Source organism: Canis aureus, chromosome 24, assembly GCF_053574225.1.
Source record: "Canis aureus isolate CA01 chromosome 24, VMU_Caureus_v.1.0, whole genome shotgun sequence".
Lineage (NCBI taxonomy): Eukaryota > Metazoa > Chordata > Mammalia > Carnivora > Canidae > Canis > Canis aureus.
This window is the reverse complement of record NC_135634.1, coordinates 35,150,322-35,168,731: the sequence shown is the minus strand read 5'-3', so window position 1 is coordinate 35,168,731 and position 18,410 is coordinate 35,150,322. Positions and strand designations below refer to the sequence as shown.

General features: G+C 47.3%; 1 protein-coding gene across 2 annotated transcripts in view; it reads right to left on the bottom strand.

Annotated features, from left to right (window-relative positions):
- The window catches only part of LOXL2 (lysyl oxidase like 2), a 90,859-nt gene extending 73,321 nt beyond the window's left edge, over nucleotides 1–17,538 (bottom strand). Inside the window, exon 1 of one of the 2 annotated variants that reach the window (XM_077868830.1) lies at nucleotides 17,370–17,538. The gene's annotated coding sequence lies outside the window, so the exon portion shown is untranslated. The remainder of the gene's footprint in view (nucleotides 1–17,369) is intronic. The other variant, XM_077868831.1, reaches the window with a different exon arrangement.
- Nucleotides 17,539–18,410: the final 872 nt, after the last annotated feature.

Sequence of the window (18,410 nt, the reverse complement as noted above, 5' to 3'; positions counted from 1 at the left end):
ATACCAGAGCTGATTCGTTTATTCGTTAAACATTCTTATCTCTGTGGCTGAGACAAGCACACTCTGGTATACACAGCCTTGCCCAGGGACCAATTTGCTTAAGACTGTTATGGGTTACAGGGCTGGAGCTTCACTAAGAAACGAGCTAGGCTCCAAATGATGAAAAACCAAAGCAAAGGAAAACTTCAATTTTAATTTGCAGAAAACACACCGAAGAGCACTAGGTTTCTTTTCTGGTGCCTAATCATAAACAAATATGGTAAATTCTCCCTTTACCATTTTGGACATTTGATGACATTTGGATTGATGGAAGACATGTTCCCCTTCTTCACACCTACTCTATCAGTCCTGGTCAGAAATTTTATTCTGCTAAAGACATCCAATAAAAGAAAAAATGGTGGAGACATCTGACCGATTATGGTATCTGCTACCATAATGATCTACCCGCAGCATTCACCTTTGAAGACTTCCCAGCTCATTGACAGGCGGACGCACCACCACCACCCAACATGGAAATTCCAGGAGCATCTTCTACCCTGAACACAAGCCAACTGGGTCAGTGGAACATTTCTGTAGCTTGCTCACACATACCAAAAAGCAAGCTCAAGATGGTTTCAGGAACCCTCTCCAGGCATGCTGAGCAGAGTTCACAAGGCGGAAGCTCACCTTAGAGAGTATTCTGTTAAAACCTCATCCGACTCAAGTCTAGGAACTACTGCAGCAGATGGTCTTAATTATTCACACAGTTTGGCTCGGGAGTGGGCCAGCATCAGAGGGTTCAAGGCAAGATGCCCATGGACTGCAGTATGTGATTAACATGAATGAGAGCCAGTGTGTGCCAGAGAAAAGTTGGCTGTGGCCGTGGCTTATCGGAAAGTTGGTAAATTATATCTCCTAATATTTTCTCACTTGGCTCTTGGCTAGGCAGTTGAGGACATTCTTACATCCAATTCAATCCACTGGAGGATGCAATTTTCACACAATGGATACTAGTATCAGCTTGGCCAACAAGAGGCTCTATGCCCCCTGGGTGGGGGGATCCGGGGAGATAGGGAAAGCATTCCTTCACATCACTGGGATTGAAGGTCCCAGGCACTCCCGAAACACATCAGCTAGAATCAGCTCACCCTTACCAAGGGCCCTGAGCACCCCCTGCATGCAGTGCCTACTCAGCCTGCACGTTCTTCCCCCATGCAGAACGACACGCCGCTGCCTCTCTGTTGTCAGTAAGCAGCATGGAGTACTAGTTTAGAGGTGTGCAGAACAGGGTTCAAATGTCATTTCCACTTCCTAGCTCTGTGACCTCAGGGACGCTTAGATTTTCCAAGCCTCTGTATTTCATCTGTAAAATGGAAGCGATGTGTACCTAAAAGCAACTTTTTAAAGGGGAAACAAGAAACACTGACTTTTCAGGATTGTTATAAAAATCAGAGATCGTGTATCTTAAGTTCCTGATCTATGATATGTGGTCAAAAATACCAGGTAAAGTATTTTGGTTCAAACAGGTGCAGCCTGCTAGATTCGGGCCAGGCAATGTAAGTGCCAACTACAAGCTGCTAGGCTGCATGAGGGAAATGGGTTGTATTTAATTTTGATCTTCAGATTTTGGGGAACTGGTGAGCTTAGGTAGGTCCTCCTGGATCCAGCTCTTGGGACAACTCAATTGAAAACCAGAAATATACATTTGCTCCAAAGAACATATAATATTGGAGAAAGCCTAATGACCTAAATCAACAGGCATCTTCATACGTGCTGTATAAGCTAGGTAGGTGCTACACTGTGTCAGGTTCAAGGGGAGGGTGGGCTCCAGGGAGTCTGCAGTGTCTGCAAATAAGACTTTTAAGTGGAGTCTAAGTCATCCAGTGCTTCTTGGTCTTGCTGGGGCTGAGGGCACAGTCAGAGGGAGAGAATTTCTAAGCCTGGATCTTATTCAAGTTTTTCATCTCATCATGAAATTGTCTGATAAATCTTCAATTGTCTGATAAACATCAGTCTTTGAGGACATCTTTAGGAGCTTTCTAGTACATTCTAGAAACACTGATTTCAAGGATTCCAAGAGTGGCATTGCCCTCATAAAAGATAAATATTTGAAAATCAGTTACTTAATTTTAACCCAACAGGGCTCCAAAAGGCAAAGGAGAAAATGTAAAAGTGAAATTTCCAGGGTCCTTTTCTTAGGCTACTATTTTGACATCTGAATCATTCTGCCTAGCAAAGACTTGAGATCTCCAGTCTCAAGTAGCCTTGGAGCTATTCAAATGTTTTTCTTCCCCCAGAAGCAACCCGTTTGAGTCCCTCCATCATCTACCTGAAAAGAGGAATCTTTGCTATAGAACTTGCTTGCTTCAAAATATTTTCTTAAAAGTCAAGTGGCTGTTGACTTCCTGGGAGCAGCCTTAAAGAATATGACAAACCATGGCCTCTTACCACTGACACCTCGCTTTGTGGCACCCAGTCAAAAAATGCTCCATGTGATCAACTGATTCCCAGTCAGTAACGAAAGCATGCCCAGATAAGGGTGGAGGGTGGGGGTGGGGGGAACGTACTGGAAGCATCATCCACTATTTATATGTAATGCATATAAATCCTCTATGCAATATATGTAGTGCATATATTTATATCCACTATTTATATGTAATGCATTTAGCAAAAAGCACTGCTGTCACACAAGCTGATCCTCTTCACCGTGACCCCTCTCTGCCTGCCCACCAACAGGATGGGCTGGGGCCCACTGAAAGCAGGCCTCGCTCCAGTTTTGCGTGACTGGCCCTGTCGCTTCTAGGCCCTTCGGAGGCAGGGCAATGAATCATTCCTCCCAGCCCCTTGCTCCACATCTTGTGCTGTGCAGCTCCCAGGAATGGACCCTCCTGCTCCAAATGGGAAGCGTCACATAAACAAGGGACCCCCACTCCCACCCCAGCCAGGTGCAGGGGCCCACCATGCAAAGGCCACTTGCTTAATGTTCGCTAAACAGTGGGGCACAGAACTCAGCAGAATTCTTTCACTGAGACAGAATGCTCCGCTTAACATCTCTGCCAGATGTCAGCATTCAGATATGGGGTCGAGGGGTGGGGTGGGGGGCTGTCTCCTTCATCAGACCCTCACTGCTAGGGATTCCTGCTGGATCAGCAGGAGGGATGAATGGTCCTCATTCACAGCCCAGAGTGCACGGCGGGAGGCTACCCCAGCTGTGGTCCTGGTGCTGCCTCTGGCCTCACATGGAACACATTCCTTTGTGGAAGAAGGCTGCTTCTAGTGAATGGGGTGTGCTCAGAGAATGAGGGAAGTGGTGGGGGACGACGGGGCCTTTCTGAACCACCTCAGACAAGAATGCAGACTTTGACACCAGGCTTGGCCAGGGCTGGTCCATTTGGCCCCTGGCCAAAGATTCCACCTCAGTCCTGTCTATTTCTGGCCATGGAGCAGGAATGTTCAGGGCATAGGGAAATGGTGAGAAGGTAAGCATATAAATTATAGCCGAATTTTTTTCATCCTCCAGAAAGAGGCCTTTGTCAGGCGTAATTTGTTGTGATCAACTGGGGTTCCCCACAGTCCACTTCTGGCTCTGGGTGGAATCACATTTTAACCAGGTTCTTTCTTGGGGAGGCTGAAGGTACAATTTTAAACTCTTAAAAGTGTACCTAATGGAGACTCTTGGACTGGATCAGAAAGGGAAAGTCAAACATATATAGCGTCTGTAAGAGATGCGTTTTATCTTTAGAGCACATAGCCCATAAACAGAGGCAAAGAAAATCCAAAGTCAGTGCTGCTGCTTGAAGGCAGTACTTTATAATGGCATTGGGAGCAGTGTGAGGCCAAGATGTCCCTCAGGTTCAAATTAGCCAGGCTCCCAATAAAATGAAGACTTAGTTTGAGTACAAGAGGACATCCAGTAATTGAAAGAACATGGTGTTGGTATCAGAGAGTGGTCTCAGATTCAGATCTGGCTTCTGCCGAGAAGGGCCTTACCATCTTAGTGAGTCGGATAGGAAGTATCATGGGCCTAGTACAGTGACTGGCCAGTGGCAATGCTCAGTGAGTGGTAACTATTATAATTATAAAATCAGCAAGAACCTGGAAAAAAATCCCAGAAAGGGTGTTGCTTCATCCATCAACCACTCTTTTTTTTTTTTAAAGATTTATTTATTTATTTATTTATTTATTCATGATAGACATAGAGAAAGAGAAAGAGAGAGAGAGAGAGGCAGAGACACAGGCAGAGGGAGAAGCAGGCTCCATGCCAGGAGCCCAATGCGGGACTCAATCCCAGGACTCCAGGATCGCGCCCTGGGCCAAAGGCAGGCGCTAAACCGCTGAGCCACCCAGGGATCCCCTCATCAACCACTCTTAACATACCACTTGCATAACAGGTTTTAACCATCCTCCCACCTCCTCCCCTCTACACACACACTTTCCCAGAGCCAACAATCAGTCACCAAACTGGTCTGAGTTTCTGTCCCACTTTAGAAGGGGAGAAGAACAGAAGCCAGAACCAGGATAGTGTGCAGACTTGGTCAGCAATAGAATCACTGCAAACACTTGATGTCTCTGTGTTTTAGGGCAGGAAGTGATACTTGGGGATGGGACCCACCGCATGCAAATTCCTGGAGGGTTGATCCAAGCCCAGACAGGTAGGGTGGGGCTCCGTAGGGCCTGTAAGAGGAGTACACTGGGCAGGAGGTGGAGGGAGTTCTGGGCTGGAGGGAGGACACAAACCAGTTTTTCAAAGAGATGGCCCCTCAAAAATGGTCAAGGAGGACCCTCCTGCTTAGTTAGCTTTCCCTGTGCTTCCTGCAGGGTGGTCCTAGCAGGACTCACTCCTGGCTTTGTCCACTTTCTGTGTCTCCACTAGCTTCCAGGCCAAGCTCTCATCCAAGTGATGTAGCCTTGGCCAACAGTCAATTGTTCAGGCCTGAGCCCCTCAGATGAGAATTAGACCCAGTGGGCCCAGCAAAGGGAGAAGCAACTGGTACAGAGACCACAGCCACAACTTTGTCTCGTCTGGAAATGTCTGGCTATAAAGAGAAGGAGGTAGGAGTGCTGTTCTCAAGTTTGTTAAGAGCCTGTGATCATGGGGATCCCTGGATGGCTCAGCGGTTTAGTGCCTGCCTTCAGCCCAGGGAGTGATCCTGGAGTCCCGGGATCAAGTACCACGTCGGGCTCCCTGCAAGGAGCCTGCTTCTCCCTCTGCCTGTGTCTCTGCCTCTCTCTCTCTCTCTCTGTGTGTGTCTCTCATGAATAAATAAATAAGATCTTAAAAAAAAAAAAAAAAAAAGAGCCTGTGATCTGGGATTCTACTGTCCATCGAAGCACTGGCTCCCTTCCAGAAGCCCAGGGAGTAATAGCAACAGGCACTGACTGCCACATCACCAAAGCTGGCCAGGCTCAGCTCCACACTGCCAGCTGGTATTGTGTCACTGACGATCATTTCTGGAGATAATGGCATCTGCAGAGTAGTGGCATATACACACAGACCTGCAAGTTTTTGCCCTTACTAAGGAAGGCAGAGTTTCTCAGCTACCTTTGAATCTGATAAGTGTCAGTGGTACTGATCACAAATCTTTTCTGGTCCTCTTTCTAGGAATGATTCTAATATTCTCACTGTATTTCCAAGCATGGCATGGCTCCCACTGGCAGCTACAAGATGCCTCCACTCTCTTTAGGGGGACACGCACCCACAACACTGAGCTCTTGGCACAATGACCTGAGGGCATGTGGTTACCAGAGACACCTGCTTCCACAATTCCCTGCCTTTGGACTTTCTATTCCCTGTTCTAGGACACAACATATATACCTCCTAAATACCTATGACCATTTGTTTAGGAATCAACCCACATGTATATATAAAAAAATCTTAAGGAATCTACTAAAAGAGTATAAGAACTGGTAAGATTTCAACAAGGTTACAAGATACAAGATTAATATATAAAAGTTAACTGTTTCTATTCGCTTTCAAAGAATACTGCAAAAATGAAATCACAAAACTAATTCTATTTACAATAGCACCAAAAAGAATATTTAGAAATAAATTTAACAAAAGACATGCAAAACTTATCCTCAGAAAACTACAAAACATTGTTGAAAGAAATTCAAGATCCAAATAAATGTAAAAACATACCATGTTCATGGATTAGAAGACTTAATGTCTATCACTAAGATGAGAAAACAAATTGAGCTACAGATTCATCAAAATCCCTATTAGTATCCCAAATGGCTTTTTCATGGAATTTGAAAGGCTGATTCTAAAATATATATGGAATTTTAAGGGACCCAGAAAGGCTGAGACAATTCTGAGAGGGGAGAAGAAAGTGGGAAGTCTCATACTTCCCAATTTCAAAAGCTAATACAAAGCAACAGTTATCAAGACAGTATGGTACTAGCATAAGGACAGTGGATCAATGGAATAGATCAATGGAATAGAACTGAGATCCAATAATAAATTCACTTATTTATTTATTTATTTATTAAAGATTTTTATTTATTTATTCATGAAAGAGAGAGAGAGAGAGAGAGGCAGAGACACAGGCAGAGGGAGAAGTAGGCTCCATGCAGGGAGCCTGACATGGGACACGATCCCAGGTCCCCAGGATAACACCCTGGGCTGAAGGCGACGCTAAACCACTGAGCCACTCGGGCTGCCCATAAACTCACATATTTATGATTAATTCACTTAGACAAGGGTACCAAGCCCATTCAATGGGAGAAAGGATAGTTTTTGTAAAAACAATGGTGCTGGAATAACTGCCACATGGAATAGAAAAAAGTTGGGGGGGGGCACCTGGGTGACTCAGTCAGTTAAGGATCTGCCTTAGGCTCAGGTCATGATCCCAAGGTCCTGGAATCAAGTTGCATATCAGGTTCCCACAGGAAACCTACTTCTCCCTCTACCTGTGTCTCTGCCTCTCTCTGTCTGTCTCTCATGAATAAATAAATAAAATCTTAAAAAAATAAAAGAGAAACAAGTTGGATTCCTCCTTCACACTATTTACAAAAATTAATTAAAAATGGATCAAATACCTACATACAAAATCTAAACTATAAGACTAGTAGAAGAAAACGTAGGGGTAAATCTTCATGACTTTGGATTAAGCAATGGTTTTTTAAATAGGACACCAAAAGCACAGGAAACAAAGTAAAAATGTATATATTGTACTTCATCAAAATTTAAAACTTTTGTGCATCAATAGGTACTATTAAAATGTTTTATGAACCAGGATAGCAATAGCAGAACATACTGATCAAGGATTTGCTATACGGTCTGAATACCTGTCTCCCTTTCAAGACTGTGAACCTCCTAGGGGCACATAATTTCTGTATCTCCTGGGTTCATTACAGAATAAATGCTAAGTAAAAGTGATGTGAACTGAGAAAGAGACACTACCAAGAAAGTGAAAAAAACCACTCACAGAATGGGAGAAAATATTTATAAATCATGTATCTGAAAGGGCTCTAGTATCCAGAACATATGAAAACTCCTACAATTCAGGATGTCTGGGTGGCTCAGCAGTTAAAGAATCTGCCCCCGGCTCGAGGCATGAGCCTAGAGTCCTGGGATTGAGTCCCACGTCAGGCTCCCTGCATGGAGCCTGCTTCTCCCTCTGCCTATGTCTCTGCCTCTCTCTCTCTCTGTGTGTGTCTCTGAAGAATAAATAAATAAAATCTTACAAAAAATAAAAAATAAAAAGATAAAAAATAAAAATAAAAACTCCTAAAATTCAATGAGAATAAGATAAGCAGACCAATTTAAAAATGGGCACAGGACTTAAACAGACATTTCCCCAAAGAAGATGTACAAATGCCCAATGACACCTGAAAAGATATTCAACATCATTAGTCACCAGGGAAAATGCAAATCAAAACCTGAATGAAATGCCACTTCACACACACTAGGATGGCTATGATTTTTTTTTTAATGGGAAAAAAATAAGTGTTGGTGAAGATGTGGGGAAATTGAAACCTCCATACATTGCTGAAATGTAAAATGATGTGGCCATTGTGGAGAGCAGGTTGGCAATTCCTCAAAAAGATAAACATAGAATTGCCACATGACCCAGAGATTCCATTCCTATTTATATAGCCAAGAGAACTGGAAACAGATGTCCAAACAAAAACTTGCATACACATGTTCATAGCAGCACTATTCATAATAGCCAAAAGGTGGAAACAACCCAAACGTCCATCAACAGTGAATAAACAAAACGTGGTATATCCATATGATGGTATATTATTTGGCCGTAAAAAAAGGTATGAAGAAGTATGTGTACATGCCACAACATAATTAAGGCTTGGTGGGGATCCCTGGGTGGCTCAGCAGTTTGGCGCCTGCCTTTGGCCCAGGGCGCGATCCTGGAGTCCCGGGATCGAGTCCCGTGTCGGGCTCCTGGCATGGAGCCTGCTTCTCCCTCTGCCTGTGTCCCTGCCTCTCTCTCTCTCTCTCTCTATGTCTATCATGAATAAATAAATAAATACTTTAAAAAAATAAAAGAATTAAGGCTTGGAAACATTATGCGAAATAAAAAGAAGCCATATCTATGATTCCATTTATATGAAATATCCAGAATTGGCACATACAGGCCGAAAGCAGATTAGCAGGATTGGAGGTGCGGAGTGATAGGAGAAGCGAGTGATAGGTAAAGGGCACAGGTTTCTCTTTCTGGTAATGAAATGCTCTAAAATTGACTGTGGTGACCTTTGCACCTATCTGTGAATACACTAACATTCATTGGCTCGAACACTTTAAATGAGTGAAGTGTGTGGTACGTGAATTACATCTCGATTATGCTGTTAAAAGAAAATGGACTTAAATGACACCTCAGGTTAGCAGTATATATTTACGAAGCATCTGCTGCACAACACACACTGTCAGGCACTTGGAATTCAAAGATACATTTGACATGGGTGCTGCCTGCAAGGAGTTCACACTATACGTACAGTAACAGTGCAGCAATAGGTACAGAAATGAAACGGGGACACCTGGGTGGCTCAGTGGTTGAACGTCTGCCTTCGGCTCAGGGTGTGATGCCAGGGTCCTGGGATCAAGTCCCACACTGGGCTCCCTGCATGGAGCCTGCTTCTCCCTCTGCCTGTGTCTCTGCCTCTCTCTCTGTCTCTCTCATGAATAGATAAATAAAATATTTTTTAAAAAAATGAAACAGGGAGGCAGTGATCACACCTGCGGATGAGGAACAGGGAAAGCCTTAGACAGTTGACACTGAGCAGGTTTTGGAGGAAAATTTGAGTTTGACAAGGTTGGGGTGTGTGTGGGGGGGTCATTCAAAGCAGCAGGGAGGGCAGGTCTGAAATAATGCAGGCTGTTTGGGGAGCTGCATGTGGTTCCATTTGCAGGATGAAAAGGAGAAGAGCTGTGGGGCGTGGATGTGGTGAGAGGTGGAAGAGGTGAGGGTGGAGGAGCAAGCAGAGGGCTGGCCCAGAGGAAACTTGAAAGTCATGCCCAAGTTTTCTTTTTGGGGATAAGGAGCCAATGAACAGTAAGCGGGAGGGTGATGGGAGCGGATTTGTGACCTAAGGCAGGAGTTGGCAAACAGCAGGCCCTGGGCCAAATCTATAAATACAGTTTTTGGAAATAAAATGTTATTGGAACCCGGCCATAATGATTTCTTGTGATCTGTGGCTGCTTTCCCATTCAAACAGCAGAGTTGACCAACAGCAACACAGCGCCTAAGGACTACAAAGTCTAAAATAGCTGTTATCTGTCCCTAGAGAAAAAGTTTACCACCTCCTGCTCTAGAAGGGCCACTGTGGCTATTGCATAAAAGGATGGTTTCTCATGGGTTAAGATCAAGGGAGAGGAGGCCCATGAGGAGACCAGCAACTCTCCTGGTGCTGGGTAATGTTATGATTTTGGTGTAACAGATGGTATAGGGGATGGGATGGAGTGGGGAGAGATACACATGGCTTCGTGAGCTGCGCGGAAGGAAAAACATCTGGAGAGAATCAATTCAAGAAAATCAAGAGTGCCTGGTTTCCGGAAAAGGGTTTGAGACCCCCACAGGTTTTCACCAATGTGTAAATTTTAGGGTTGTTTTCTTCATCATTAAAATATTCTCTAAACATCACTTTTAAAAAAGATTTTATTTATTTATTCATGAGAGACACTGAAAGAGAGAGGCAGAGACATAGGCAGTAGGAGAAGCAGGCTCCCTGCAGGGAGAACGATGCAGGACTCGATCCCGGGACCCTGGGATCACGCCCTGAGCCAAAGGCAGATGCCCAACCACTGCAACCACCCAGGTGTCCCTCTAAACATCATTTTTAGCATGAATGCTCTCAAACAGAGTACCTGAATTCAAGGCAGCTTAAAAATATTTTATTTGATTTTTTTTAAAGTAATCTCTATGCCCAACATGGGGCTTGAACTCATGACCCTGATATCAAGTAAAAGCTCTACTGATTGAGCCAGCCAGGACCCCCAGCTTACTTTAAAAAATTATTCTGGGACGCCTGGGTGGCTCAGCAGTTGAGCATCTGCCTTCAGCTCAGGGTGTGATCCTGGAGACCCAGGATCGAGTCCCACATCGGGCCCCTGCAGGGAGCCTGCTTCTCCCTCTGCCTGTCTCTGCCTCTCTCTCTCTCTCTCTCTCTCTCTGCATCTCTCATGTATAGATAAATAAAATCTTTTATTTTATTTTTGTTTTGATAAATAAAACCTTAAAAAAAAAACCTATTCTTACCCTTTGGTTATGGGCATGCTAGAGCAATTCTAGGTAACCCGATGGACAGTCTTCCTCTGTTTGTGTGCTGCAACAAGCCCCAACTCCACAAATTCTTTGGCAGTGCTCTAAGGCTGCTGTTGGCACTAGTGGGTACCAAGGGGCTGGCCGCCAGCCATCAGAATATTATTCTTGACCGATGATTTCATTTTAAATACACATGTCAAATATCACGCCTTATTCATTTCTGTGTCTCCTACAGTGAGTGGCAGAGTGTCTGGTACCTAGAAGGCCACTAATAAATCATTTCAGTTAAGAAGAGAGAGAGGAATGAGGAAGGAAGAGAAGGAAAAAAGGAAAGCAGGACATGGCCATACAATTTTCCCTTAAAGCTTAAAACTCATGTTCCAGCAGAAGCTGATAAAAGGGGAGTTCTCCAGGTGGATGTGAGCACCCCCCCCGCCCGCCCCCCCACTTCCAGGGAGAGCCTGGGTGGACTTACTTAGTGGTCATGTGTTAACACAGCTGCAACTGCAAATCCCAAATATGTGGTACTATCTTCCCCTAAGGACAGACATTGCTTGAAATCTCACAGCTCATCTTGTGGCCTTTCACATTATAAATTGTGTTTTTCAAACATCTCTTCCAAACTGCCTCATGGTAGAGAAAATGAGCATCCAATCCCCAGTCCCTGGGGTGTGGCTGAAGGAGCCACATGCAGGCATGGCATGTCATTGACATCTCCTGCTTTCCCTGTAAATCTCTACACTCTGGGTGACAGTCTATTCTTGATCTAGGTGGGAGTTTTATTTTTTTTTTAATTTTTAAAATTTTTTATTTTTTTAGGTGGGAGTTTTAAAGGCATGTTCGTTTTGTAAAACTTCATGCAGAACAGGTATTTATATGCCCAGTTCACAGCAGCATTATTCCCCATAACCAAAAGGTGGAAGCAGCTCAAGTGTCCATTGATGGATGAATGGATAAAAGAAAATGTGGTCTATCCATATCCAATGGAATAGTCCCTTAAAAAGGAAGGAAACTCTGACACATGCTACAACATGGATGAATCTTGAGGATACATAGGTCAAGTGAAATAAGCCAGTCACCAAAAGACAGAGTACCATAGGATTCCACTTACATGAGGTACCTAGAGTCATCAAAAGGTAGCCACAGAAAGTAGAACGGTGGTCTCCAGGGCCTGGGAGGTGTTTAATAGGGACAGAGACTTTCAGTTTGGAAAGATGAGAAAGTTGAATGTACTTAATGCAAATATACTTAATGCCACTGAACCCAAAAGTGATGCCACTCAAAAGTGATTAAAATGGTGAGTTTTGGGGGATTCCTGGGTGGTTCAGTGGTTTAGCGCCTGCCTTTGGCCCAGGGCATGACCCTGGAGTCCCGGGATCAAGTCCCACATTGGGCTCCCTGCACGGAGCCTGCTTCTCCCTCTGCCTCTCTCTCTCTCTCTGTGTCTCTCATGAAACAATAAATAAAATCTTTAAAAAATAAATAAATAAATAAAATGGTAAGCTTTAAGTTATATACATTTTACCACAATAAAAGCAAAACCAAAAGTTTATACATGTGTATGCTTAGGATTGAGGCCATTTTATCTATATATGTTATTCTTGGTGGGGAGGGAGTTGACTTTTAAAATGTACTCGATTTTATATTTGTATTTGATTTAGGAAGATACTTAGGAAAAGATATTTGTATTTGATTTAGAAAGATATTTAGGAAAAGATCTTGCTAGATCTTTGAGTCATGCTGGCATTCTGGAAAGCTGTGGTATATTTTACCCCATGACTGTAATGGTACAAGGCTGGTGGTGGGAGAGTTCATGGATCCAAGTTTGAGGACAGTGTAAAGAAACTGAGCAAAGTGAGCTGTTCACAAGTCATCGACGTAAGTTATGTTCCCATAAATCGTGCGCTTCATAGGCAAGCAGCATTATTTTCCCAGAAAATACTTTAAGCTCTGTGTTGGGGACGCATCAAGGAAGACATATGGTAGTTTGCACAAAACATCCATGGGGCCAGCTGTGTCTGCTTATGTTAACAGAGATTCTGACAATGAAAAAACTAAAAAAATATGTCATCATTCGCACATGATATTACAATACAAAGTTAAAGATACTCTCAATAAAGGGATCAAAAGCCTTGGGCAAGAAGAAACGGACTGTGATCCTAATTACATCCTCATTATCTGCTGAGTTCATTCTCACTCTACACCCCTCCTTGCCACGTGAAACTTGCCTGGGTGTGCTGTTTTTGCCAAGAGAAATACAAAAAAAAAATTTTTTTTTTTGAACTCTGGACAGAAATCTCATCTGTCACCCTCATGCTTTATCACCCTTGAAAGGATGGTCCTGGTGCTTGAAGACTTCTCAGATACAGGCGGTTAGGGGAAGACCCGCCAGCACACCTGGCCAGGTGGTGTTCCCTGCCAAGCACACGCCATGCTGGACAGCAGGAGCACAGCTGGAATTACTCAACTAAGAAGGTGTGAAACTCACTTCAAACCTGGACACGGCTGCAGAACAAGCTCAACAGCGCATTGCTGCGGATGCATGTCCCACTGGTTCTGTGGGCCTGGAGGAGGGCAGGCTGTGGCCACTTCATCTGAGGCCTCAAGGCACGCGCAGGGTCCGCAGTACAGGTGGGTCTGGGTGACACAGCCAGGCTGACTGGCCACGAAGACCCTTGCATGGAGGTAAATGAACAAAGGTAATTACAAGCCATCCTGAATCCAGGCAGCCCTGGGAGTGGGGGAACTATACCTCCTAATGCTCCCAAAGCTTAAAAGGAAGGAAGCAACTGGGGTATGTGGGTGGCTGAGTGGTTGAGCGTCTGTCTTCAGCTCAGGGTGTGATCCCGGGGTCCTGGGATCGAGTCCCGCATCAGGCTCACATCCACGCATCCGCATCCATCAGCATGGAGCCTGCTTCTCCCTCTGCCTATGTCTCTGCCTCTGTGTGTGTGTGTGTCTTATGAATAAGTAAATAAAATCTTTTTAAAAAATGTTAGGAATGAAGCAACTGCCACTGCTGACATGGACTCACCTAGAAATTCTACCCCCATGGAGACCGCCTATTAGCTAAGGGGGAAGAGAACTGGTGGCTGCCAGAAGACAGTGTGACCCTAGGTTAGCGCTGTGCCCTCTGGGTTCGTCCCCTGAATGATGGGATTGGAAGCAGCCCGTTTCTCTGTCCCTGGCTGCCTGTTTTAAGGAAGGTCTGTTCATTCAATGTATATTTCAGGGCAATGAACGTGAGAACAGAATGAACATGAGAACAGAGAATCTAGGAGTCAAGAAATAAGATTCCATTTTCCCACAGAGCCTGCCAAGGAAAGAGAATTCCAATTCACGAGTCCTACTAATAAGATGTAAAAATGATTTATCACCCCACTTCAGAGCAAATAAACACCAGTGATGAAAATGCTAAAAGTACAAAATTCTGGTGCTCTGTATCCTCATCAGACAGAAGCAGAGAAAACAAAGCTGTCCGTGTGTGAAGGACTTCAGAGGGAAGCCTCTTCTCTGTCATCAGATTTAGGAATCTCTGACTAGAGATCCCAGCTGCCAGGCACACCTGGGTGGCTCAGTGGTTGAGGGTCTGCCTTCCACTCAGGTCGTGATCCTGGGGTCCTGGAATCGAGTCCCACATGGGGCTCCACACAGGGAGCCTGCTTCTCCCTCTGCCTATGGCTCTGCCTCTCTCTGTGTCTCTCATGAATAAATAAATAAAATCTTAAAAAAAAAAATCCAGCTGCCAGAACAGTCAGGCAATGATCCAAGAAGGGCAATTGTTCTCAATGAGATTTCTTTCTGGGGCCTTGATCTTGTCCAGGAATTCCAGCTACAGTTGTCTCACTCACCCCACTCCCAGACCCAGGAGCCTGAGAATGGGGGGAAAAATTCTTCCTAGTTTAGAGAGGGCCACCCCGAGAGGGAAGCTGCTTTCATTCAGTTTCACAATAAGCTGGGAAATAAATCCAGGCTTCCCGACTTTGCAGCTGATCTACCTCAAGTGCCAAATGACCAATTACTAAATATTTACACAGGGATTGCTGATAGCAGGTGTATAGGAAGTGATAAGCTCAGGATGAAGCCAGAGCCAAGATGAATGCTTTAGAGAACAGCTGATACAGCGCGGAGAAACAGGACCACCGTGGCCCAGGGACGAGGGGGCCTACGTCAGGTCCTGGTTCTGCCCTCTACCTGCTGTGCCATCTGGACAGCTTATCTGTCTGCTGGTTTACCCAGCTGCAAAATGAATTCAGAACCTATCTTACTCTCTAACAGGGCATTGTAACAACCAAATGACACAGTGGGTAGAACAGTAGTTTGAAAGGAATAACAAAAAAAAAAAAAAAGAAGAAGAAAGGAATAACATACTACATGAACATAGATTATAAAAGCCAACAGAACTCAGATCAGGTTCAGAAAGGCATTTTGGGGAAAACTGGGAGATGTTTGAATATGGGCTGAGTATCAGATGATAGTAAAGAATCATTGTTCGTTTTCTTAGATGGAATAATGGCATAATGATTATTTAATACTTTTCAAGATCACACTGAAATATACAGGGATGGAATGATTATGAAATCTGAAATTTGCCTTAAAATACTTCAATGAGAAAAGAAAAAGGCAAAGGGACAGTTAGAAGCAAGTGGGGCAAAATACTGATTACTTGAAGCTGGGTGAGTAGATATGGGGGGCCTTCTCTCTACTACTGTGCATTTTGAAATTTTTCAGAATATAAAATAAGTTTTAAATACACACTGCAGAATCGGGGGGCGGGGGGCATCACAAAGTTTTACTGATGGTCATCCCCAGAGCATAGAAAATCTGTTTCCATCCCAAGAAAGACCCTTCCACACTGGTCATCCAGAGGTCAGAGAGCAAGGACTTGGCAAAAGGCCAGGAACCCAGATGGAAAGGAGACAGGCGGAAGTCTCTTTGCAGAATTTTCCAGTCTGCCATGCATCAAAATGTCAGCCAACCTATAATGTCAAGTGCATACTTTGTCTTTGGACCTGAGTTTCATATTCACCTTAGACCAGGTCGACAAAGTAGCAGAGAGACAGACTGGTGCACACACATGTGCACACACACATACACCAGAGCCTGGATCTTCTTGGGCCCCAAGAGCCCCAGGGGCCCGCGGGAGCATGCACTTTGCCACAGGTTTGCTGCTCTTTCCGTGGGCAGATACTAGGGACCAGGAAGGAGAACAGGACAAAAGGGAGGGGGTGATGACTGATTTAGGCGAGTCGGGGTCCATCGAGTAAGTCATTCATCTGGGCACTGACCAGGGAAATGAACACCTGGCCTTCTCTTAAGCCCCATCTCGGAACACTTTTAAGTACAGAAAACATCATAAATAACGAAATAATTCCAGCCAAGGGGCACAAATGGGCTCTGGGGGTTCCCAAAGAGACAGGCTCAAGGTGGCATAAAGGGGGGGTTTGAGGCCCCACATTCACCAATTCAGGGCCCTTGCTTGAGCTTCAGCGTTTTTCCTTCTCTTCAAAAAGAAACACTGGACTGATTTTAAAGAACTCCACAGTTCAAAGATTTTAGGGGGAGAAATGTGGGCCATGTTTCTGGTTTTCGTGCGTGTCGTTCTTCTCACCTGGGCCTGAGGTCTCCTAGCACACGAGTAGTCCGCGCCCCCCCCCTCCCCCAGCCGAGATCCGCCGCGTCCCCTCGTCCCGCCCGCGCTGGGGGGTTTCTGGTGGTCTTCGTTGGTTTCTTCCAATCATTTCTATTCCGGCGCGGATGGACGGCCACACCCCCAGCAGGCCGCTACTTTAGAAGGCTCCCAAATTTGGAGTTGGGGGGAGGGGGTGCAGAGCGCAGCGGCCAAAGCGCCTGCGTAAAAACCGCAGGCACCAAAGACCCGAGAGCCTCCGTGCCAGGGCGAGCCCTGCACTACCCCCGGGCCGACCCGGCTTGCACGATCCGCGGGGTAGCTGGCGCTGGTTCTTTCCTCCTCCGGGGCCTCTCGGGAGAGGTTCCCTGGTCCCCGGACGAGCCAGGGCGACGTGGGAGGGAATACCTGGCGTGCGGATCGCGCCTGCCCTCGCGCACGTCTCAGGGCGCCCGGGCTCCCAGCAGAGCCTTTCCAGCTCGCTGGGGAGAAAACCCAACTCCGAGGCCGTGGGCACTGGGGCACCCGGGCGCAGCCTCGGTGGCCCCCACCCACTCTGCCCCAGCCCCGTGCGCTCCGGATCCCCAAAGCCGCAGCAGCGGGGACGCTCCCGGGCGCCCCCTGTCCCCTGCGCGCGCTCCACACCCTCCAGAAGCCACAACTCCGAGCATCCCCGGCCCCCACGGCGCACCCTCCTAGGCACCCGGCGCGCCACAGCCTCGACTAGCTCGGGCCGGCCGGGTCGCGGGCGCCCCCAGCCAGCAAGGCACCGAGCGCCCCGCGCTCCCGCAACGCCCGCTCGGCTCAGGAGAGGCGGGGCCGGGCCGGGCCGCCCGCGTCGGGAAGGGCACCCCGTTAGGCTGCGGGTCCCAGCATCTCTCCGAGCAAGTAGCCTTCGCTCCGAGGGCGCCCCGCGCGGGGCCCGGGAACCCGGAGCGCGGCCGAGAGGCGGCTCCGCGGGGAGTGGAGCCTGGAGACCCCAGCGGGAGCTCCCGCTTCCCTGCCTCCCGCGGTGGGGACGGGGGCGCGGGGGGCGCTCTTACTTGGCAGCAGGGGCCCGCAGCGGCCAGGCTGGGGCCAGCTCTCCACGGTGGCCTCTCTGCGCGCCCGTCGCCGCTGAGCCCCTTGCCCGAGCCGCCGTCTCAGGCCGCTGGAGAAAGGAGGCTCCGAGTCCAGGACGCCACCGGCTGGAGTGGACGCTTTACGCTTTCCCGGTACTTTTAACTCCAGTCGGGAGGTAAACCCCTCCCCGGCCCCACCCCCTTCCCGGGAGGCGGCTACCGCGGCAGGCCCGGCCTCCACCCCCTTTTGTGGAAAGAGGAGAGCGGGCGTGCGGGGGAGGTCGGGGGAGGGGGGCGGGGGGCGCCCTTCCCAGGCTCCCCGCGCCCAGGTTTCCGGAGCCGGGGAAGCCGGGGACGGGGCCCTGCCTCTGGGAGATTCCTCTCGCCGCCCCCCAGCCCGCCCTCACACCCCTGGAATTTAACCCTTCCATGCCCTTACCCACCAGCGTTAGGCGCCGTCCCTAACCCATCTCGGTCTCTCCGCCGCATAATAGGCGCTCAATAAAAACCGATCCGTGAAGATTCAGAAACTTTCATCCAGCCCGCCCGGGTTTCTCCAGGAGGAAAGCAGACTCCGAACATGAAAACAAATAGCCCCCTTTCTTCCAGCAGGTCACATCTATGGCCTTGGGCAAGCGTCCCTCTCCCAGGATTGGTTGTCTGCTTTGTCATGAAGAGCTTCGGATTCAGTGACCTCGAAGGTCCTCCCCTGCGCGCCGGGGCCGGGATTAACACAAGCCCCGCGCGCTGGGAAGCGGCCGGGACACAGCTAAGGGGTGCGTATTGTGCAGAGGGACATTCCGTTGCTGGCTCTGAGGCTCACACTGGGGGCAAAGTGAAAGGCGTCTGACACGTTGGGGGAGCCCTCTGTGCGGATTCCCAGGGCCCCTTAAGCAACAGCAAGGCTTGACCAGACAGGAGGCAGGCGGCTGTGAAACAAGGCACCAAGTCTGTGGGCCTCTGGGCAGGCGGCAGCCAGAAGGGGACTGTCGGTAGATGTCTGGTACATTAAGGGCTGCGATC